The sequence below is a fragment of the Lampetra fluviatilis genome, chromosome 3 (assembly GCF_964198595.1).
Source record: "Lampetra fluviatilis chromosome 3, kcLamFluv1.1, whole genome shotgun sequence".
NCBI lineage: Eukaryota > Metazoa > Chordata > Hyperoartia > Petromyzontiformes > Petromyzontidae > Lampetra > Lampetra fluviatilis.
In genome coordinates this window covers 7,409,049-7,432,249 of record NC_136277.1, presented here as the reverse complement: position 1 = coordinate 7,432,249, position 23,201 = coordinate 7,409,049, and the positions used below count along the sequence as shown (strand labels likewise).

At 54.5% G+C, this 23,201-nt stretch overlaps 1 long non-coding RNA gene across 1 annotated transcript in view; it reads left to right on the top strand.

Annotated features, from left to right (window-relative positions):
* The window catches only part of LOC144951906 (uncharacterized), a 273,092-nt gene that overhangs the window by 236,697 nt on the left and 13,194 nt on the right, over positions 1-23,201 (top strand). Inside the window, exon 2 of the long non-coding RNA XR_013640546.1 lies at positions 10,175-10,236. This is a non-coding gene — a long non-coding RNA (uncharacterized LOC144951906). The remainder of the gene's footprint in view (positions 1-10,174; positions 10,237-23,201) is intronic.

The window sequence follows — 23,201 nt, the reverse complement described above, 5'->3', positions numbered from 1 at the left end:
AGTTCTCTCCCTCTCCGTGCGGGGCGCTGCTCGCGGGCTCAGGGGGGGTTGCGCTCGCGCCACTCTCCTGCGGCTCCCGCGTCCCGGCGTGACGCGCCGCGTGGCAGTGACGCCACCGGGAGCCGCGGGGAGGGCGTGGCCACCGCACCTGGGGTGCGCGCTCCCTGTTCGCGTTACAGCAGCGACTGTCGTGTTGAGCTCTCAGGGCCCTGATCTGTACACCTCGAGTCTTGTTACTCTTGTAGCTGGAGCCTCTCTGGCTTTCAGCCCCTTAGGCACGGGGATTGACAGTCGGTGTTGTGGCAGAGAACGCCACTGATAATCAGAAGGTTCAGTTTTAAATCCGCATTGTGGGACGATTCAACCCACTATCTCCCTGGGTGGGCAAATCTGCTTATTCAGACGCTAGTTATGCTGTAGAGAGTATGGCATCTGCCATGGGAAGGTAGAATATTCACAATGTGATCCAAATAACCTGGCTTGAGTCAATGAACTCGAGTGCGACCCCAGTAAACGGGATTGTGCTGCTGCTGTGACAGACGAGAGATTCAAGAAGAAAACGAAGCAGGTGCGGTTTCTACTGGATGACTTGAAGAAGCTCTCCAGGTGAGAGGGACGTCTCCTCACTCGCAATGGGGTTCTCTACTTCTTCACGATTTAGCTAAAGACAAAGAGGTGATGTTATCCCGGTTCAATGGTTACAATAAGGAGTTCAACCGATACTTGAATCCTAAACGACTTCTCTCAGTGCAAGGCCAAGGCAGAGGACGTGGAGAGACCTAGGGGAGGTGCGGTGACACCGTGGGAGACACAGGGACACACACAAGAGACACAAAAAGAGGGAAAGGTGGACATAAGACATAAATGGACTTTGAGAGAGACACTGGTAAAGGGACAAAGCGACACTGGGGGAGGCATTGAGATACAGACAGTGATAGAGAAAGATGGGAATTGAGGCCTTGGAAGAAGCACAGGGAGAGAAATTTGAGATGAGAGGAATTTACAGTGTTTATGTTAAGACGTTTTTAGACAATGTATAAGCACCCATAAAAACCCATGCGCGTGAGGGGGCAACACTTATCCCCGTACAGATAGAAGCAGATTTTCATTAGTTAACTTGTTCTACTGCCTTCTCCTGATGATCCAGGGTTTGGCAACTCGACGCCCACAGGAAGGAAGTTTCACAATATTTATGCGATCCACCAACCCCCATCTCCACAATGCTGGATTACAGGCCACGTGCATAGCCACCACCACCCGGGTGAGAGAGGAGAGATGGAAGGTATTGATATGGAGATGGAAGGAATTCACGGGGAAAATGTAGAGGAATGAGAGAACGAACGAGACACGGGGGACTCCTGAGCTCAGCAGTGCAGGCGACTGCTGGCTGCGTGATCCGAGTGGCGCTGGGCGAGGAGGGTTCCTCGTAGCTGCCCTGCGTGGCCCCGCGAGGACGCTGCCTTGCAGGAGTGCTGCTTGTCGCCTAGTGCACTGTTTGACTTCAGCGCACACCCCAGTTACTACCTCACCGTGTTCAATATACAGACATACGGCGCCTGCTGCAGAGTGGGCGGTAAAGATCCCACGGCGTCATTCACAAGAGCAGGCCGGTGTATGCCGGTGTCACGGTCTAACTTGGCAAAACATTTTGACAATTACGGAGCCTTTGGGTCTTTCGGTAGAGTCACGTATATAGAAAAATAAAAAAAAATATTAAAAAAATAGACAAAATTAAAAAATTAAAATCACGACATTTCGATCGCAACACAAGTAATCGTCATCAGGAAATATTTTTTTTTTCTTTCTATGTGACTTCACCGAAAGACCCAAAGAGTATGAATTCCTGCTGTCATGAAAGCTTTAAATCAAGATTTAATAACAGAGCCCACAAATTACTCCATTGGAATTTACAGCAATCATCGCCACCTGCTGTAAAACTTGGCAGGTCTCTCCTGAGAAAGTCATGATTCCCAGCGAGACGTTCCTGGGCAAAAAAGCATGATAATAATAAAAAAAATATAACATTGCTTAGAAGTTACATAACATAATAGTTTAGGTATTTTATTTTTCTTTGCATAAAATTTACATTTACAGTCAGACAAACTTTTAATTGAACATTAACACATCGGATGGTCAGATTTAATCGTTCACAATCTAATACACCGATCTGAAAACATATATCAAACAAAATCTATAATATACTCTGCATAAACATTAATTACATTTTTATCTATTACATTTGTGTATTAGCATTCTATTCGATTTTAAAATAAAGTAACTCAAATCCTCAACCGTACCCCTTGTTTTCCAGGTTTGACAATTCCACCATCCCAATCCTGCAGAGGATCCGTATTATCTATGATCCATACAACGAGGAGGAAAAATATGCCCTTGCAAGAGCCTTCCACAAGGAGGGGGGTATAGGTGGGTGCTGCTCCTCACTACACGGCACAGCGATTGCACTGCAACGATAAACTCTCCATCTCCCTGATGGCTGATGGACCTGGCTGTGCGCACTGCTGTCCACAAGCCTCCAGTTACTGGGACATGTGTGGTCCCAGCACCTCAGTGCCATGGCTAAGCATCAGGGCCCCGCTACCCTGGTTAGGGAACCGAGCTGCCCGGCCCAGCGCTCGGCCTGCAGCAGCTGTGGGCGAGAACCGCGCTGCTCTTCACTGCGTCCTGTTTGTGTTGCAATGAGATACCTGCTGGGTGTGAGTGTGACAGTTTCTGTTCAACATCCCAGATGGGGATGACAGCTCTAGAGCAAAGCCCACCCAGAGGGGGAGAACGAGCATCTCTTGCTCCTCGCTGCTCCTGAGCTTGTCTCCTCGATGACACAAACTACCATGGGACACGTGATACACTCTGGCTCATGGAAGTGGTGTCTGGACGAGTTCATCTATGGCTTTGAGAGAAGCCCAGTGCTACAGTAGATGCCCTTCGTGTGCCCCACCCAGGCTCAGGCTTTGTTTGCGCTGTGCCCGTGTGGTTCACTCTGGCACATTCACCACTGGGCGATCCTCTGAGTGAGAAGCCCTCACTCAGCTCATAAATTGGGCCTCGTGGCCTCTCTGTGACTGTGCCTCAGGCCCCTCCCACATTCCCTCACACCCTGCAGTGCCGCTTCCTCTCCTCCCTCACCATGCATTAGCCCTGCAGTGCCGCTTCCTCTCCCCACTCACCCTGCATTAGCCCTGAAGTGTCTCCCCACTCACCCTGCATTAGCCCTGCAGTGTTGCTGCCTCTCCCCACTAACCCTGGATTATTCCTGCAGTGTCAATGCCTCTCCCCCCTCACCCTGCATTAGCCCTGCGGTGTCAATGCCTCTCCACACTCACCCTACATTATCCCTGCAGTGTCACTGCCTCTCCCACTCATCCTGCATTAGTCCTGCGGTGTCTCCCCACTAACCCTGCATTAGCCCTGCAGTGTCACTGTCTCTCCCCACTCACCCTGCATTAGCCCTGCAGTGCCACTGCCTCGCTCCACACACCCTGCATTAGCCCTGCAGTGTCACTGCCTCTCCTCTCTCACCCTGCATTAGCCCTGCAGTGTCGCTTCCTCTCCCCACACCGGGTGCAGAGAGAGTCACGTGGACCAGGCTAGATGCGAGCTGTGAGTGTTCTTCTTTACGATGATGGGGGTTGATCAGCAACTAGTCAATGTTCGTGTCCAGGTTGGTGAGCCAGTGGGTGGCTTTCGGAGTATCCTGAGGAATATCTGAAATCCCTCTAGCTACCGATCGATGCAGGCAGTGATGTACGACATGGTCCGTGGTTTAAGACTGGTGACCACAATCAAACTGTGGACGATTCTCCATTCTTCACTGGTGCAGATCGCTACATTGAAATGTCCTGGTGCAGTTCAATGTAGGTGACTGGAATAATGAACACCAGGAGGGCAAGAGAGTAAAGTGAATGTGGCCGAGTGCAGCGCAGCCACAAGCTCCTGCATCAGCACAGGTGCTGTAATTTCTCTATACAAAGCCATGGACAGTTGTACTAGTCACGTGGTTGATAGCACATGTGCACTATCAGCTGTTCTCATTTGAGGCAGGTTCACATTACTGTCTGCATATTTTCACAAAACGTAAATGATCTTTCGAGGAACAGCAAAAGAGGGCTGCTATTTGCTGCAGGGTATTAATTTATCGCACAACAAAATGAAGGTGTACAGACACAACACATGTTGATTGTTAAAACACATGACCATGTGTAATTTCTCACATTATACAGACGAGTACTGTATCTGATGAGTAACGTCGTCTCTCAGAACTGTTCATGAAGATGCTGATGTTCCTCTCGCCGGACGCCTCCAACATCCCGGACTCCCTACAGAGACCCATGGAATGGAGCACTCGGAACGTGCTGCGTTATGTTTTGACCCGAGATCAGAGTGAGTACCACAACCCACACCAGGGATTCCCATGAACCGTACCACACCCACAACCGAGGATTCCCATGAACCGTACCGCACCCATACCGGCGATTCCCGTGAACCATAACACACCCCAACAGGGATTCCCACGAACTGTACTGCATCCACATCGGGGATTCCCATGAACCATACCACACCCTCACCGGGGATTCCCATGAACCGTAACGCACCCACAACTGAGGATTCCCGGGGAACCGTACCACACCCTCACCAGGGAATCCCATGAACTGTACCACACCCTCACCAGGGATTCCCACGAACCGTACCACACCCACACCGGGGATTCCCGTGAACTGTACCACACCCTCACCAGGGATTCCCATGAACCGTACTACACCCTCAATGGGGATTCCTGTCAACCATATACCGCTCCCTCACCGGGTATTCCTTGTGAACCTTCGCTCCCTTGAGCTGCATATCTGAGTGCAGGTTCCAGGATCCTGCACCAACGATCTGACGCTGTCACTCAGCCAGCACCTACTGTGCAGTCCATGTTTAATCTGTATTCATACTATTGAGGCGTAGAACCACACGGAGACGGAACTTCATGTAAGGGCTTTTGCCGTTTATTAACAAGGGTATACTCGGCTCACACCAGAGGTAGGTGTTCGTTTCAAGAAGATCTGCCTCCGAGTCGTTTTTGCACCTCAACAACTGGTGTTGGAAGTGACTTCTGTGCTCGCCGCCATGTCCAAGTCCGGCGCGAGATGAAGAATTCGCCTGCGGTGCAGTCCGATGACGCCAACAACGTGGAGAAGGGTCTTGCGGCGATCCCAGAGACCGGGGCCCCGGAGATGTGCCCCGTGGAGCCGGCCCGGCCAGAGCAGGAGGAGACGGCGGCCGGGGGAGCTGTCACGCCGCCATCGGACACCTGGGGCAGCTGGAGCTGCTCCAGCAGACGATGGCGCAGCTCGCCGTCACAATGGCTGAGGTGGGCGATCGGGTGCACGCGGCGGGCACAATTTTTGAGCGGGAGTGGCGGATTCCCACCATTTCCGCTCCCGCCTGTTTTGAATTTGGCGCCAACTCCCCAACGGACGCGCCATGGGAGTTGGGCGCCATTTTCGACGCGACGCCACCATTGGGCTCCATTTTTCGTGCGACGTCGCAACCGGGCGCCATTTTGGATGCGATGCCACAAATCGCCGCCGTGACTGCCATCATGGCCGCCCCCATGGGCACTGCCGCTCCGCATGCCGCCACCGGCCACGGATACAGCCGCGGCTCCGCATCTCGCCACGGCTTCCCAGCTGGGCGCCGGGGCTGATGCGGTTTGGCATCCCAGCGTCGCTGCGGCGGCCTTGTAGATGTCGTCGGGGTGGGCCGTGGGTGAGTCCTCGCCGTTTGTGGCATCAGGTGACCAGCGGCTACGCCGGTTGCCTCCTGTCGCGCCGTTCGTCGCAACGGGGGGCGATTGGCTGGACTTCCAAGACTGCTTTGATGCAGCCTACGAATCCGTGTGTTAGCCAATGGAGGAGGCGCTGCGGGCCCTTCCAACGTGCCTGGATACAAGGGCACTACAGGCGTCTAAAGCCATCCTGCCGGCTGACAGAGCATCGCTCCAGGCGGCGTACCAACAGATGGCCGCAGTGTTTGAGCCGCCGTCCAGCGCACGCCTGAAGTTTTCCTGCGGCGGCGGGAGGAGGAGGAGTCGCCACTTGCGTTCCGCTGCTCCCTCCTGGCGCTGGCTCAGGCCGCATACCCCAACCTTGCGGGCAAGGCGTTGGATTCGCTGGCCCTCGAACGTCTGCTCGCCCTTGCGCGGGAGCTCGGCATCGCACTGTCCATCGCAGAGGAGGCTAAAATTACATCTTTAGCCGTGGCCCAGAACATCCAGGCGCACCTTGCTCTGCGACAGCCGCAAGGGGTGGCAGCGTGCGCGGGTGTCCCAGCACTTGCGGTGGTGGTTGCACCCCAAGGAGAGGACGCCCTCGCGGCCCTGGCAGCGTACGACCGCCGTGGGAGGGGTTCCGGTGCTTGCCAGCCGGAGAGGCAGTTACGGGCTGGAACTCCTCACCCGCAGGGCTCTGAGCAGGTCTCCTGCTTCCATTCTGGCCAGCGGGGCCACGTCGAGCAGGATTGCCGCAACACTCCTGGGGCCTTCGCTAAGGCCTCCATTTCTTCCACGGGCTCTTCGGCAGCAGCAGCTTTGAGGCCCAGGCAAGTTGCGACGCATCAATCGCACGGCCGCTCCCCTCACCTCACGCATCTAGCGGGGTTAGGGTCCATCTTCACGGGGTCATCTCTGAGAGGTTGGGCTCGGACCCGCGCGTTAGTGCCCATTTGCTGGGTGGCCCAAGCGGACCCGCCAGTAGGAGGCTCTCGCACATCGCGTGGTGGCGGCCGCTGCTGGGTCCTCGGCGGTGGTTGGGGTATGTGCAAAGGGGTCGATGTGCAAATCTTGGTGGACACGGGTGCGTCCGCTACTATGGTCTCTGAGTCCATTTTTCAGTTGTTGCCATGCAGCGTTGGGCCGTTGCGGCCGGTTCAAGGAGCTTGTGTGGCCGTGAATGGCGGCAGCCTGGGCATTTGGGCCACATTGTCGCTTCGATCACAATTGGCGACATTTAATTGGTGGGGCGCATTCTTGTCTCCAGGACCTTGGCGGTGCTATGCCTTTTGGGGACCGACTTTTTGGGAAAAATGCCCGTGCGAATCCTTGTTGACGAAGCTTGCATGAATATGCCGTCAGGGGGGGCGCTTGCACTTCTTGCAATCTCCCACTGTGTTGTCCCCCCTTGCCGCCAGTTTGAGGTCCTTGACTAAGGTGTCTGTGATGGTTCCACCTGGATCTCAAATCCTACTACCCCTCAGGCTGCGCAGACCATTAAAATTGGAGTCCCCGGAGACAGGTATCCTCTTGTCTCCCTCCAATTGCTTTTCGAGGTCGGACAAGTTAGTAGGCGCCTTGACGGCCGTGTCGGCGGGCCAGGATCCCATTTTGCAGGTCCAAAATTCGGGGCCCTCGCCAATCGTCGTTCCGGCCGGTGCCGTGTTAGCACACACCACACCGGGCCCTCCTCCCGACGACGCTAGGCTGGGAGGGGTTGTGGCAGGCGTGCTGCCCAAGGTGAGGACCGACGCATCTTGGATCGATGCGTTGTGTAACGAGAATGTCTCGTTATCCTCCGAGGAGCGCCAGCGGCTCCGCAAACTAATCGTGAGGTTCACCGATATGTTTAGCCAGAGTACCACTCTCCTGGAACATCACATAGATATGGGTGACTCGGCCCCTATTCGGCTAAATTCACACCACTTTAGCCCAGAGGAAAAGGATCATGTCCGCTCCGCAGTTGACGAGATGTTGGCAGCGGACATTATCTCCCCATCCACTAGCCCTTGGGTTGCCCCCATTGTGCTAGTCAAGAAACAGGACAGGAGTCTCCGTTTCTGTGTCGACTTCCGTAAACTAAACAAGATCTCGCTGGCTGATGCATATCCATTGCCTCGCATGGATGATTCCCTGGATGCTCTCATGGGTGGGTGGTTCTTTTCAATCCTAGACTTGCTCTCAGGCTTCTGGCAATTGATACTGGACGAGGCCTCTAGATCCAAGACGGCGTTCCGCACACCCCAGGGGCTGTTCCAATTCAATCGGCTTCCTATGGGTCTCCATTCGGCCCTCGCCACCTTCCAGCGTCTCATGGAGATGGTTTTGGTGGGGCTGCAGTGGGAAACTTGTTTAATCTATTTGGTCGACGCTATTGTTTTCGGACATACGTTTGACGAGCACTTGCAACGTCTTGAGGCAGTGTTCGTCAAAGTGGGGGCTGCGGGCTTAAAGTTCAGACCACAGAAATGTCACTTGCTGCATCCATCGGTGAAGTATTTGGGACACATTGTTAGTGCGTCGGGGATTGTCACGGATCTGGAAAAGATGTAGCAGTTGGACGTGGCCGACTCCTACATCTGTCGCTGAGATGTGTAGCTTCGTTGGCTTTGCATCGTACTATCGTCGGTTCATCCGCGATTTTGCGAATATTGCGAAGCCACTGGATGCACTCTCCGTCAAAAGTCAAACGTTTTGCTGGGGGATAGAGGAGGAAGCCGCTTTTGTGGCGCTTCACACGGCCTTGGCGGATGCGTCGCCCCTGGGGTATCCGGACTTCTCCAAACCGTTCCTCCTCGACACCGATGCCAGTGACATGGGCATTGGGGCTGTCCTGGCTCAGGTGGTCGATGGGGTTGAGAGGGTTGTTGCCTATGGCAGCCTTGTTTTGTCTCCCACTGAACAGCGGTACTGTGTGACCAGGCGGGAGCTGCTGGCTATGGTGTGTTTCGTCCAGCTGTACAGGCTTTATTTGTATGGTCGGCAGTTTACCGTCCGGACCGACCATGCGGCCCTGCAATGTTCCTTGCGGATTGACCAGCCCTCGGGTCAGCTGTCCCACTGGCTCGAGGTGTTCCAAGAGTACCCTTTCGATGTCATCCACAGGAAGGGGACACAACATGGGAATGCGGATGGCCTTTCCAGGCTGCCTACGGATGGCGGGTGCGCTTGTGCCCTGGGTTCCAGCCACTGGAAGGCCCCAGTGGACACCGCAGCCCAATTGGTTGCATTGGCCGAAGCGGGTCCCCCTCCGGGTGTGGCGTTGCCTGTTGATTTCAGCCTGGGACTCCCCCGGGAGGTTGTTGGTCCAAGTTGCAGATGGAGGATTCCTCTCTGCTGACGCCATGTTGGGTCAAAGGCCCGGAGTCCAGCTCCGTCGGCTGCCTCGGTGATCTCCGTGCATGACGGCCTCCTCATGCGTTGGGATGCTCAGTTGGAGCGCTATTGTGTGGTTGTGCCCATTGGCTTGCAAGGTAAATTGGATCGAGCCATTCACGAGAAACTTATGCACCTAGGCTACAATAAGACCTTGTTGACCCTTAAACGGGACTACTATTGGCCGGGTGTGGAGGATGACGTGGCTCTTGACTTATCAGGGGTGGAATTTTCTTCCCGGTTGCTCAAAAGGTCTGTGACCTCCTTGGCATGAATAAAATCCGCACCTCGCCTTACCACCCCCAGTCCGACGGGATGGTAGAGTGCTTTAACCGCACCTTATGCTGTGCCACCACGTGAGTACATTCCAATTGGACTGGGACCTGTTCATTCCGGGGGTTCTGGCCACGTATAGGTTGGCTCCTCATGCCTTGACAGGGTTTTACCCTTTTTATTTAATGTACGGAAGGGAACCCGAGCCCCCGATGCAGGTCCAGCTGGACCTGGGGTCTTCGAAAAAAGGCTCGTCAGTGCCTGCCCCAATGAGGGTCGCGCTCGACCGGTTGCGCATGGCATGGCAGGTGGCTTTGGAGGGGGAGATGGTGGTGAGAGTGGTGAGAGAACGCTGCCTCGGGGTCGAGTTGATGGAGCAGCGGGTGAGGGGTTGGACAGCAGCAAGCGATGACGACGGGGAGGCAAGAGTACACGTTGTGTGTGTGTACATTGTGTGTGTGTACATGGTGTGTGTGTGTACATGGTGTGTGTGTGTACATGGTGTGTGTACTTGGTGTGTGTGCGTGATGTGTGTATGTTGTGTGTTTGCGCATGGTGTGTGTATGTACACGTTGTGTGTGTATGTACACGTGTGTATGTACACAATACACATGGTGTGTGTGTACATGATGTGTGTAGGGGTATCGTGGTGTGTGTAGGGGTACCATGGTGCGTGTATCTGGTGGAGTGAAGGGACCTCTGAGTCTGATTCTTCTCTCTCTCTGGTCACAGGTCAGGCCTTCGTGGACTGTGGAGGCCTCAAGTTCCTGCTGAGCCTGCTCAAGCACCACGCCTGCCAGGGCCTCGTGCTGCGCTTTGTGAGTCACGCAGAGAGGGGGTGTGAGAGAGAGTTAAAGAGTTCGAGAGAGAGTTAAGAGAGACAGTTAGACTTTTGACTTTTAAACAACTTTTATTGCCACCAGCAGCAACAGCACTGGAGGCGCTTCCGATCCGAAATAGAGTCACCAGCAAACAAATAACAAACACTATAAATACAATCTTGATTTGAAGCTTTCGTGACTGCAGGAATCCATACTCTTTGGTTCTTTCGGTAAAGTCACGGAGGTATAAAATAAAAAAAATCACGACGTTTCGGGCGCAACACAAGCGTCCGTCATCAGGTGGGAAAGCTCACGTCCGTCATCAGGTGGGAAAGCTTTCCCACCTGATGACAGATGCTTGTGTTGTGCACGAAACGTCGTGATTTATTTTATTTTATACCTACGTGACTTTACCGAAAGAACCAAAGACTATAACTCCACACGCTTTGGCACAACACAAAAGAAAAGCCACGTGGTGGTGGTCATCACGCACGCCACGGCAACGAGCAAGCACTTCAGAAGCTGAACATGAGGGTGCCATCTATGCTGATAGGGCTTTTCCGGCCCCTCGGCGTTCGAATAAGTCACGCACATTACCGGCATGTGTGTGGTATGCATGCTCCAGCCGGAGCCACGCCTTGAGCAGGCCCCTGAACACTGGAAGCACAGAGCAGCCGTCAGTGTCACCTTCCAGCATATTTTTCCTCGTTCTGTACACCGCCATCTTCGCTTGAGCACAGGCAAAGTTGGCAAGGTCATGGCGCTTGTTAACCAGGTAAGGCACTCCATATACGAAGCTGCTGTTGTAGAAGGGCACCCCCAGTTTCCTGAAGATGTCCCCCAAAAGGCGGAACATTGGTTTGAGCCGCTGGCAGCGTACGTACTGGTGGGGCAAATCCTCCCTGGCACCACAGGAAATGCACAAGTCTGTTACCCCGGTGAGATTTGGCTGAGCCACACAGCCGATGGCAATGTTGCGGTGTGCCAATCTCCACTGGAGGTCACCGCAGCGTTTGGCCATGGGAGGCTTGTACAATTGTTTCCACTGGGGGGCAGCCACAATGATGGGAGATAAATGGTCTCTCCATTGTGTGTCCGGTAGGTCGGCCAGGTCCCGGGAATGCAGCTCTTTTACACAGCACGTGTAGAGCGCTCTGCTTCACGGTGCTCTGCAGGGGCATGTTCCTACAGCCTCGGAGCTTCAGTAGCTTGCCAGAGTCGTTGTGACCAGGGGGCTGCACGCAGAAGAAGGAGGGGGGGGGGGGGGCGCCACACTCCCCCAGCGCTTCCAGGTTCAGGCACAGCTCCTTCATGGCGTGGAGCACGTTCCGCAGCAGCTTCTCCCCAGCGAGCATGGAGCAGAGTCCCGCAGTGTTGGCGATCTCAGCTGCGGTCTTCCACTTGCGCTAGTGGGCCTGCACGAGGTGGAAGACTGTCCGCAGCCTTGCTGATGTGAGGCATAGAGCCAGGGTCCTCTCTCTCTTCTGATCCCCTGGAAGAGGCCATTGCAGAACAAGGGCTCGTTCAGGCACTGCGCAAGGTCGTAGGGCATGCGAGATCATAGGGGAACGCGCGTTCTGCTCCACTCGAAGCTCTGCCACACGTCCAAGATGTTCTGGTAATAACTTGGCAGCCTCGTGTAGTCGACCAGGCTCAGGTCCATCAGGAAGAGCTTCTTTCCGTACCCAAGGTGCCTCCCCCCCCCCCCTGCATTCCTCAGCAGGGCGAGGGCTGGCGACTTCCAGGGCAGCCATGAGCCTGAAACTCATGACCCTGGCGGCGACGTCCACCAGACCCTGGCCGCCCTCGCCCAATGGCAGGCAATGGCAGGCAGAGAACACCCGGCCTGAGCCAGTGTTTCCCATGCCAGACGAAGTGCGCAAGTGAGCGGTTGACTCTGGTGAGTAGCCAAGCAGGATGCTGGAGGGCCTTGGTCTTGTGTCACAGCACGGATGCAGCCAGGGTGTTAGCGACGAGCACTCGGTCCCTGAATGATATCTGCGGAGCGAGGCGTGCCCATATCAGTTATTTAGCCTCGACTGTGTCAGCCAGCTCGGTCCAGTTGTACAGAGCGACGTGTGGTTTCCCCAGATAAACGCCCAGGTACTTGACTCCGTCGTCCCGCCAAACGACTCCTCCTGGGAGGAGCACAGAGTGAACACCGCCTCGTGACCCCAAACACAGGGCCTCGCACTTGGGCCAGTTGACCTTGGCAGAGGAGGCCCTCTTGTACACTGCAACTGCCTGGCAGAGCGCAGAGACGTCATTCGTGTCATTGAGCACGACGCATATGTCGTCTGCATAAGCCGAGAGCTTGATGACCGCGTTCTCAGGTCCCGGGACTTTGAGGCGAGATATATTTCGTCTCAGGTGGCGTAGCAGTGGCTCAATGGCAGGGTGTACAGCAGCCCCGAGAGGGGGCATCTCTGTCTGACACTCCTCGTCACAGGGAAAGGGGCACCGAGCCACTGGTTTATCTTCAAGAGGCTGGATGTGCCCATGTACAGGAGCATAACGTGTGAGATGAAGGCCTGGTTGAAGCCGAGATTGTCTCTGACCGTACTAATGTTGTTGTATATGCACTGTCCGGGGATGCAATACGACTGTCCCGGCAGGATCAGCTGACCCAGCACTGTCTTGAGACGGTTTTCCAGCACCTTGGAGAAGATTTTGTAGTCAGCACACTAGAGGGACACGGGTCGCCAATTCTCGATGAGGCGCAGGTCCCCCTTCTTGGGTAGCAGGGAGACCACCGCTCTCCTGCAGCTCTGTGGGAGTGCCCCCTTCTGCAGGCTCTCTGTCAACAGTTGTAGTAGTGGAGGGCCAAGCTCATCCCAGAAGGCCGCATAAAACTCAACTGGCAGGCCATCAATCCCTGGGGCTTTACCAGCTGCTAGCCCTTTCACAGCGGTAGGGCCCCTGTCCGGTAGCTCCTGGACAGCCTCGTCGTGTATGGTTTTGGCGGTGAAAAGTTGTGAGTAGAAATCCCTGGCAGTCTTGGCGATCTTGCTCACAGATGTTGCTGTTTGTCCTTCTGAGGTTCACAAACTGGAACTTTTGTTGGTGTTGGCCGGTGCTTTGTTTAAGCAGAAGTTAAACTTAGAGGGAGAGTCCATCAGCTACAGGTGCTGTATCTTTTTGCACATAAAAGCACGATGTGCCTGCTCGTCCATGATGGACCTGCAAAGCCGCTGCTTCTTCAGTAGCATCTCACCCTGCTGTGTGCCATGGGATGAGCTCAGCTCCGCATCTAGCGCCAGCAGCTCGTTCTGCAGTTGGCGCTCCACCTCTTTCTTGGCGGCGGCGTGCTGGCTCATGAACTGCTGACAGAGAGCCCTGGCCTGCGCCTTTGTGTTGTCCCACCATAGCTGGGGGGAGCTGAAGCTGCCTTTGGCAGGCAGGCACTGAGCCCAGAAGGCTTTGAAGGTTTCTCTGAAGTCGGTGTCGTCAAGCAGCTGTACATTGAGTCTCCAGTAGGCGCTGTGCTGCTCCCCTCAGGGAATTCGCAGCAGCACAGAGACCAGGTGGTGATCGGAAAACCTGGAGGGTACGATTCTACTGTCCCCGAGCAGGTTAACGCTGCTGGCGTTGACGTACAGTCGGCTGAGCCTGGCAAGGCTTATCCTGCCTTCAGAGCCACAGTGGCACCAAGAGTAGTGCCGCTGGGCTGGATGCTGTAGTCGCCACACGTCACGTAGATCCAGTCTCCGCATGAGTTCAGCTAGCGGCCGTGTGGATTCAGGGTAAGGTTCGGCGGTGTTGTAGTCGTCTGTCGTGAGTGCATCCCACAGCGCGCCGAAGAAGAGCTTCCTCTCGGGGGCCTTGCTCGGCATGTACATGTTAAAGCACCTGAGGCAGGATTTATTCAGGACGAATTTGACAGAAATCAAGTGACCTTTGACGATTTCTTTGAAGGAGACATTCTCTGGTGCAAACCGTGAACTGAGCACAATTGGCACGCCGGCGAGGTTGTCCTCGGCATGGCTGAAGAAGGCCCGGCCACCTAGAAAATTCTCGCGTTGGGCCTCCAGAGTGGCGTCAAGGTGAGTTTCCTGGAGGAGAGTCACATCTGCTTTGTGTACCCTGACAAAGCATCAGATCTGGTCCCACCTCTTGTCACTGTGAGCGCTGTTACAGTTCAGACTAGCAACCTTAATAGCTGAAGCCATCATGTAGTTGTGTGGTGGTAGTGTTAACGGTAGTTGTGGGGGGGTGGGTTACATCTGGGCAGAAGTAAGCTCCTTCTACGCCTTGTGCATGAACGTTTTTAGGCTGTAGCATTCCTGAGTCGAGAAACCAAACCAGTCGCTGTTGCGGAAAATTTGTTGGGATGCTTTGAGGAAAGTGGTTGAGGTCAGGGAAAACGGCCCGACCCTAACTTGACGCTTCCTGAAAGTTTTCCCGGGGAAGTTGTGGATGTCCCCAGGTGTGTAATCAAACTCGCTGTTGACTTGTGAGTAACTGAGCTCACTCACGTTGTCCTCTCCTTCGGTCTCCGACACCTCGTCCTCCGAGTCCTCCAGCTCGTCAAACTGTGACTCGCCAGAAACCTCATTTGCCATTGGTGATGGCAGGGCCTCATTGGGAAGAGGGTGGCTGCCCTCTGGTAGTGGAGATTCTTTTGCTCTCCTTTCGGGTAAGGTGAGCCAGCCTTCGTCACCTTCCTGCAGTGTGGCGCCATTAGGCGCCGCACCGGCTGGTGGTTCCTCTTGCTCTGAGGATGCTGAGGTGGCGTGCGGCGGTGGCGGCGGGGTTGTTGGCGGTCCTTGTCTCACCGTGCTGTCCTCAGGTGGGTCGCCATCGAGCATGTCTTCATATTCACCCCCGCAACGCCGTCTGGGATGGCGCTCGCGGGGGAGCGTTGCTCGTCCTGCTCTGCGAGTTTTGGGTAGGGCTCTTGATCGGCGGTGGCTGCGCGCTTAGGGTGAGGGGCTGCGTTGCCTCCTCCGTCGTGGGCGGGCTTTACCCTGCGCTTGTGGGAGGTGACGAGGGTGAAGCCCTCGCCATCCTCGTCGTCGGTGGGCGGCTTTGTGCGACTGGCCGCCCAGTCAGCATCCTGCTGCTGCAACAGCTGGCACTCGTGCAGTGGTGGCTGCTGCTGCTGCTGAGGCTGAGGTGGCTGCGGCTGAGGCTGAGGTGGCTGCGGCTGTTGCTGCTGCGGCTGCTGCGGCTGCTCCTGCTGCTGCGGCTGCTGCTGCTGCGCAGGCTGCGGCGGCTGCTGCTGCGGCTGCTGCTGCAGCTGTTGCTGCTGCTGGCGCTGCTATTGCTGCCGCGTGATGTTTATTGCAGGCTGCACATTTTTTCCTTTTGGTTTGCCCATGCAGTTTGCACGGGCATGGCCGAAGCCACCACACACATAGCAGCGTGGAAACGCAGTGGACACATACTCAGTGTAGGCGTAGCTTTCCGAAGTGTACTTAAAGTTCATGTTGAGTTCCGTGTGGTTGCCGTTTAAAATCATGAAAGTGTATTGCTCTAACGACAAGACGTGCACTATTTCTGGGTCCCGTGTGCACAAGGGCAACATAATGATCCGGGACACAACTTTGCCCAACCGCTCAAGGTCTCATTGTAGATTTCGATTTAAAGCTTTCGTGACTGCAGGGATTTATCTTCTTGGTTCTTTCGGTAAAGTCACGTAGAAGGGAAGTAATACAATAATAATAAAATAGGTCGGCAGTTTTCAGGAAAGGTGGAGCGTTGGAGATGAGCACTTTTCACGCAGGGGAGGAGAGAGGTGTGCATTGCTCAAATATCTCCCCCTTGAAGGTGAACCTCGTGGCGATGACACGCGCCACCATCTCTGCGTTGGTGAAGAGGACCACGTAGCCACGGTTCATGGGAGTCTCTGCGATGACGTTCCGCTTCCCCACACACTGTCCAGCGGCGTTTATCACATTGTCCACCTTTATCTCAGGTGACGGGAAGTAGAACAGTCCGTGTTGGGGGATTTCAGAACCTCTGTTGTAGCGTGGCATTGCAAATCAATAAATAAATTATATAAATAAACTTCCTAAATGTATATGTTAGCTGCACGAATGAAAGGAGAGAACAAGACAAGAAGAGATTGATGGAAAATAAGAGTGGGGTGGGGGGTGGTGCACAGGGTGGCGACAGGCGAGAGGGGGTGCAGTGAGAGGTGTTGTCACGAGCGTCCCGTGGCGTGATGTGTGCTGCGGGGGCAGGGAAACAGCAGTGCTGAAAGAAAGGGTGGGAAAAGAGCAGAGAGGAGTAAGAAAGAGGAGCGATTTTAATGTTTGTAGTAAAGCAGAAGAATAGGATGTAACAGATGGGGGAAGAAGGGTAGTGAGTGCTAGGGCTGTGAGTAGGCCGTAGGCTTGCCGTGTAAACGAGTGTGATGAGAGGAAAAGGAGATGCAGATGAGGGAGACAGCACGACCCTGTGTTGTTGGAGGCACTCACATAGGTGGAGGATAGAAGATGAGCACTTGATGGTGCTCAGTGATTGGAAGAGGTCGCTGGAAAGTGCAAAAAACGATGTCAGGTGAGGCTAGGATGCATATATAAAACTAGGCCCTCAGAGAGATAGTTCGAGAGAGAGTTAGGGAGAGAGTTAGAGAGAGTTCGAGAGATAGTTAAAGAGATAATTACAGAGTTAGAGAGTGAGTGAGTTAAAGAGAGAGGTAGAGACCGAATTACAGAGTCATAGAGCGAGGTAGTGAGTGAGTTAAAGAGAAAGAGATTAAGAGCAAGAGTGGGTGAGTTGGTGACAATCAATGTGTATCACTGTGTGTATCACTGTGTGTGTGAGTGTTGGGGAGTGGTAGTGCAGTGGCTAGCACGCTGCACTACGAACCCGGCGACCCGAGTTCAATTCCCACTCACGGTCAACACCAGTGACGATTATATAAGCCGGTCCTGGGCCTCCCCTAGGTTGATTCAGCCTCAAAAGAGTACCTGATGCAGAGTGTTAACATCGCCACTAGGGGGACAAAGGTGACCGGGTGTGGTGTGGGTCAATCGCCTCCTCATCACAATATCACACAGTCGCCGGAATTCATAGGTGCTCACTTACAGCACTTGCCACGAAAGTATTTTAAGACTATGCAGGGGATATTTTGTCTTTGTATGTATGAGAGTGTGGGTGAGTGTGAGAGTGGGTGCGAGTTGGCAGAGTAGGGGGCACCGGTGGTGCATTTGTCACTTGTGGTCTCAAGGTGCACCTAGCCTTGCACAATCACTGTATTGACATCACCGCCACTGTTGTTGTGCGAGAGTGGGGATGTGTGAGTAAAACTGAGAGTCAGAGTGAGAATTAGGAAGTTGGTGTGAGTGAGTGAGGTAGTGTGATCTGTGAGTGAATGAGCGAGAATGAGTGATGGTGAGTGTGAGTGAGTTAGTGAGCAAGTGTGAGTTTCGTGAGTGATTAAGAGAGCATGCATTAGAGGATGTGAGTGTGTGAGTGGTACTGAGTGTCAATTGGTGAGTGTGTGAGTGTGAGTAGTGGTGAGTGTGAGTGAGTGTGGTGCCGTGCTGGCCTTATTAGGTGCTCACGAAAAGCGCTTGCCCTAACAGTCTGTTCAGGCTACACGGGGGATATTGTTGTTTTTAGTGATGGGAGAGTCAGGGAATAACTGAGGGTGTGACTGTGTGAGTGAGTGACAGTGAGTGACAGTGAGTGAGTCACAGTGAAAGAGAGTGAGGAATAGTGAGAGTGTGACTGTGTGAGTGAGAAACAGTGAGTGTCTGTGAGTGCAATTGAGTGAGAGTGAATGAGAATGAGCGATTGAGAGAGTGTGAATTAATGAGTATTAGTGTGAGTCAGTGAGTTAGTAGGTGAGTGTATTAGTTTGAGTTAGTGAGTGAGGGATAGTGAATGAAGGAATTAATGTGAGAGGTTCCTTAGTGAGTGGTTAGTGTGAGTGAGTTAGTGAATGTGTAGTGACATAAGAAGGGAGGGGCTGCTGGGGGCTCTGGGACCCTGGGCGGGCCAGGCGCTTAAGCCTCTTGGCGCCAGGCGTGGGTTCCCAGGTGGGTCAGACGCTTAAGCCTCTTGGCGTCAGGCGTTGGGTTCCCGGGTGGCCCAGGCGCTTAAGCCTTGGCGCCGCCAAAGGGGGGGGGCTGTGTGTGCTCTGTGGGAGATCTGGGGGCGCACACGGCCCCACCCCTCGTTGGGGACTAGTTATAAAAGGGGAGCTCCCTGGACGATCAGGGCCAGTCGTAGCTCAAGACCCAAGACACAAGACCAGCCATCTGAGGACCCTGGGACGCTGTGAGAGCCAGTGGTGGGACTCTGGAACTCCCGACTCTACGACCTTGTGAGGCCGAGTTCCAGAGCGTAGCCAGAGTAGTGTATCTAGGCTGTGTACCTAGGCTGTGTACCTGGGAGTTGTTACAGAGTATCAGGACTGTTGGACTGTTGGAGTGTTGGATTGTAATAAAGAAGTTACCTCTACAAGTGTCTCCGGAACCCGTTACATTTGGTGTCAGAAGTGGCTATGGAGACAAGAAGTAAGCCACGTACCTTCAGTACTGACGGCGATGTCGAGGAGCAAGCAGCGATGGGGCGGCCAACGCCGGCCGACAGCGACGTGCACCGCCGGCCGACAACAACGCCGCACTGCCGGCTGAGCAGCTGTCTGCTCCGCCGACCGTCCCCTCTCCAGCGTCGGGAGCAGGGATGGAGGAGGCGCTGCTTCGCCTCGCAGAGCTGCTCTGCGCCACCGCCTCCCTCCTGGGCGAGATGCGGTGCTCGCGGGCGATGGCGGGAGGGAGAGAAGAGGCGCGGCGCTCGCCCGAGCCCGCCACCGCCATTCCCGCCACCGGCGTTCCCCCCACGGATGTGGGGAATGCTTCCGGGAATGACATCACTTCCACCGGAGGAGCAATGACCGCTGGGAGTAACGTTACTTCCAGGCCCAACGTGGTCCAACCAAACAACACCGCGTCATCAGCGCTGCGACCATTACTGCCGGACGACAGCTGGCTTCAACCTAGCATACCGCGTCATCAGCGCTGCGACCGGACAGTGAGGGCGCCATTCTTATTGTAACCGGCGCCGGGGCCGGCACATCGACCGACACGCTGGTCGCCGCCTCTGCTGCTCTGGCCAAAGGTTGGAGGTCGGGAGACCAGGCCCCTGACACTTCGTCCATTTACGCGCTCCGGATTAATGATTTTTTTGTTGACATTCTCTTTGTTGTCGTCGGGAAGTCGTGATTGTTGTTGGGTAAACTGTGTGGAGCTTCGCTCGTGAGTGTTGTCAATGTGTGTGCGAAACTTTGCTTGTGATTGTTAACAATGTATGGTTTGTATTGAGCTTTGTTCGTGATTGTTAATGTATAGCTTGTGCTGTCATTGTTAACGATGTATATACTGTATGGGGCATTTATCTTGAGATGGTGACATGCTGCCAAGGATTTGGCATTGTCATGCTGGTTCTCAAATATCTTGGGGTGCAGATCCTGACCAGGATGGCCCAGCGGGTGTTGCGTGTCTAACATGAGAGTTGTGGTCCCGTCATGCTACGGCTGACGGCTTGACCTGACAGCCCGGAGATAGAGATACTCCGTGGCATGTCTAGCCTAGTGGGCTGTGCGTTCACATGGCTCGGAGAGTGTGGTCCCGTCATGCTATGGCTGACGGCTTGGCCTGACAGCCCGGAGATTGAAACACTCCGAGGCGCGTTGAAACAGTGGGCTGGAGATTCGTGGTGTTCAGGTGTAGTTGTCCCGTTACGTTGGGACTGTATCCCTCAGTTGTTAGGGTGCATGTTGTGCAGTGAGTGAACGATGGGTCATCTCAGCTCGGTCGGTACAGCTATATGCTGCGATGCGAGTCTTGGAGAGAGACTGGGTCTCAGCTCGGTCGGTACAGCTATATGCTGCGATGCGAGTCTTGGAGAGAGACTGGGTCTCAGCTCGGTCGGTACAGCTATATGCTGCGATGCGAGTCTTGGAGAGAGACTGGGTCTCAGCTCGGTCGGTATAGCTATATGCTGCGATGTGAGTCTTGGAGAGAGACTGGGTTGAATTCCCCCCGATATGGCCGACGCGTGCTACTGGTTGTGACGCCGCGTCGGAAAGGCGGTGGGGTGGTAACACGGAAATTCCCCCCCGATATGGCCGACGTGCGGGGATTTAGGATGGAGACGCCACGTTGGAAAGGCGGGGGGTGCTAACGGTTGACATGTAATGTCGGTGGTGGTCCTCATTGAGGGCTGCTGGCACGCAAGCACGGGATGCCTTGGAGATGCGGTTCGCGCGTGCGGCCACCATTTCTGGGCAGGAGCAGGCAGATTTATTTTGTTTGTGTCATGTCAATTTTACATATATATTTTAAAGTGTAGATACTGGAGCAGCCCTGAAGTGCGACCTCTTTGCCCAGTACATGGGTCAGCCCTGAAGTATGACTTCTCGACCCGGGACGTAGACAGACGTCCGGATAAGTGTGTGTAGAGGGGTGATAGACATGTTGGTCTTCGCCTTCTCACCACCTGACGGATGGGAGGCTGGCAGGGTGGTGTGGAACCCTGCCATCCATGCGGTGGTTGTGCATCCAACGCGTCGGAATCTGTATATTTGTTGTTGTTAATTTTCCGTTTTCTATGCGGATCCCGAGGAGGGCTAGGTGTGCCGCGGGTCGTTTGTTCACGTGTCATTGCTTCACCTTTTTGTTGATTGATGCTTGAATATAGTGTAAAGTTGTACAGGTTGGTTATGGTAATTATGGTTGCTTTCTTGTTCTATTTTTCTTTTCCTGTTGAGGCTCGCGTATTTTTTTTCTCTCTCTCCCTTTCGTTAATTTAAACTTTTTAATTATTGACAGCCGGGACGGCTGGAGGCTACATAGAGGAGGGTAATGTAGTGACATAAGAAGGGAGGGGCTGCTGGGGGCTCTGGGACCCTGGGCGGGCCAGGCGCTTAAGCCTCTTGGCGCCAGGCGTGGGTTCCCAGGCGGGTCAGACGCTTAAGCCTATTGGCGTCAGGCGTTGGGTTCCCGGGTGGCCCAGGCGCTTAAGCCTTGGCGCCGCCAAAGGGGGGGGGGCTGTGTGCTCTGTGGGAGATCTGGGGGCACACACGGCCCCACCCCTCGTTGGGGACTAGTTATAAAAGGGGAGCTCCCTGGACGATCAGGGCCAGTCGTAGCTCAAGACCCAAGACACAAGACCAGCCATCTGAGGACCCTGGGACGCTGTGAGAGCCAGTGGTGGGACTCTGGAACTCCCGACTTTACGACCTTGTGAGGCCGAGTTCCAGAACGTAGCCAGAGTAGTGTATCTAGGCTGTGTACCTAGGCTGTGTACCTGGGAGTTGTTACAGAGTATCAGGACTGTTGGACTGTTGGAGTGTTAGATTGTAATAAAGAAGTTACCTCTACAAGTGTCTCCGGAACCCGTTACAAATGTAAGTTAATGAGCGACTGTGTGATATTGTGACCGTGAGATAGGGACTTCGTGATAGTGAGTGGCCATTTGGCCAGATGACGAACGTGTCATCTACGTATCTCTTCCACAAGGAAGGACGTAGGGTGGATGTCTGGATGGCATCTGTCTCAAATTTCTCCATGAAAACATTCGCTATCACTGGCGATAAGGGAGAACCCATTTGGGTACCCTAATTTTTGTTTGTAGAATGTACCATTCCAGGTAAGTAAGTGTTGGTAAGGCAGTGCCTCACCAAAGTTGGTACATCAGGATTTAGTCCCTGTTGCACCAAGTCTTCAATGATTGCAATGGTTGCAGGTACAGGTACGTTTGTATTGGGCTCAGACGCACACAACTTCTCTGGAGGAAACGATATTTATTAACACCAACACTGTGTTACATAGGATGGTAATCGCCGCCCTACCCTAGCTAACACACACCGTCCTCTCTAGCACTGACTCTCGGATACACTAGCGTGACCCAGCCAGGTGGAGGCTTGACCCTTCTCGGTGTCTTCACGAAGCATCTTCATTCTTGATATGGGCAGCCCCGAACATATATATGAGGCCGCTTATATAGGTCTCGGCGTGTCCGGTTTCCACCCTGGCCACGCCCTCCTTCGAGACCCCTCTCTGAAACCCCTTGGCTCCCACGTGCCTCCTAAGGTGGCCACGGGGCCCCTGGTCCCCACCGGGTTTCGGTCACAGCCTCACACCACCCCCTGTGGCCTCCCGAGTCCAGACCCGGCCCTGATGTCATTCCCGCCACGAGCCGGGATGACGTCATGTGTGTTCCATCCGTGTGTGTGCGTGTGTGCACAGTAGTGACATAACCAGTCACTACATTACCCCCCCCCCCCATGTCAAATTTCAGCCGACCCGGCTGTGACAATATCAACAAAACTGTGCGCCCCCAACGACAATGTCAATAAATAACCGTAGGTAATAAATAACGCAGAACATATGTACACACCCATCAAAATAACACAACGAACCCGAACGCGGCAACAGGAACGACCAACAACCCCGTCGCACCCGAAGAGAAGCAACTCACACGCCAATCCTGCGGCGCCCACACCACCGAATAACACATGCTCGCACGACAACAGAACAACGCGAGCATCGCAACAATAAAAAAAAACCCAGACCACGCCACACGTGTGAGAATGTTATTTGAAGCGCGCGGTGCGGGAGCGAGTCCACGTGGCCGGACCACCGTCCGAGGCCGGCCAAAGCGTGCTGGAGGTCAACGGGCCAATGTCACCACAGGTAGGTGGCTGCGGCCTCTCCGGCGGGGACGGCGGGGCTGGCGGAGGTCCATGGGGCGACCCCTGCACCCCCTTAGGAGGGCTGTCCGGACAAGCAGCTCCCGATGGCGTGGACAAGGTCACTGGCTCTGGTCCTGCGGGCGGAACCACAGAACCACCCTGAGGGAGCACCTCAGCAGGCGTGTCCCCCAGCTCGCCCGGCACACCAGACACGCGGCCCTCAGGGATTGGGGATGAATGAATGCACCGGGGCAGAACTAATGGTTTAAGCCGCGACATGTGAACAAACCCCCTTTAAGGACGACAGGGG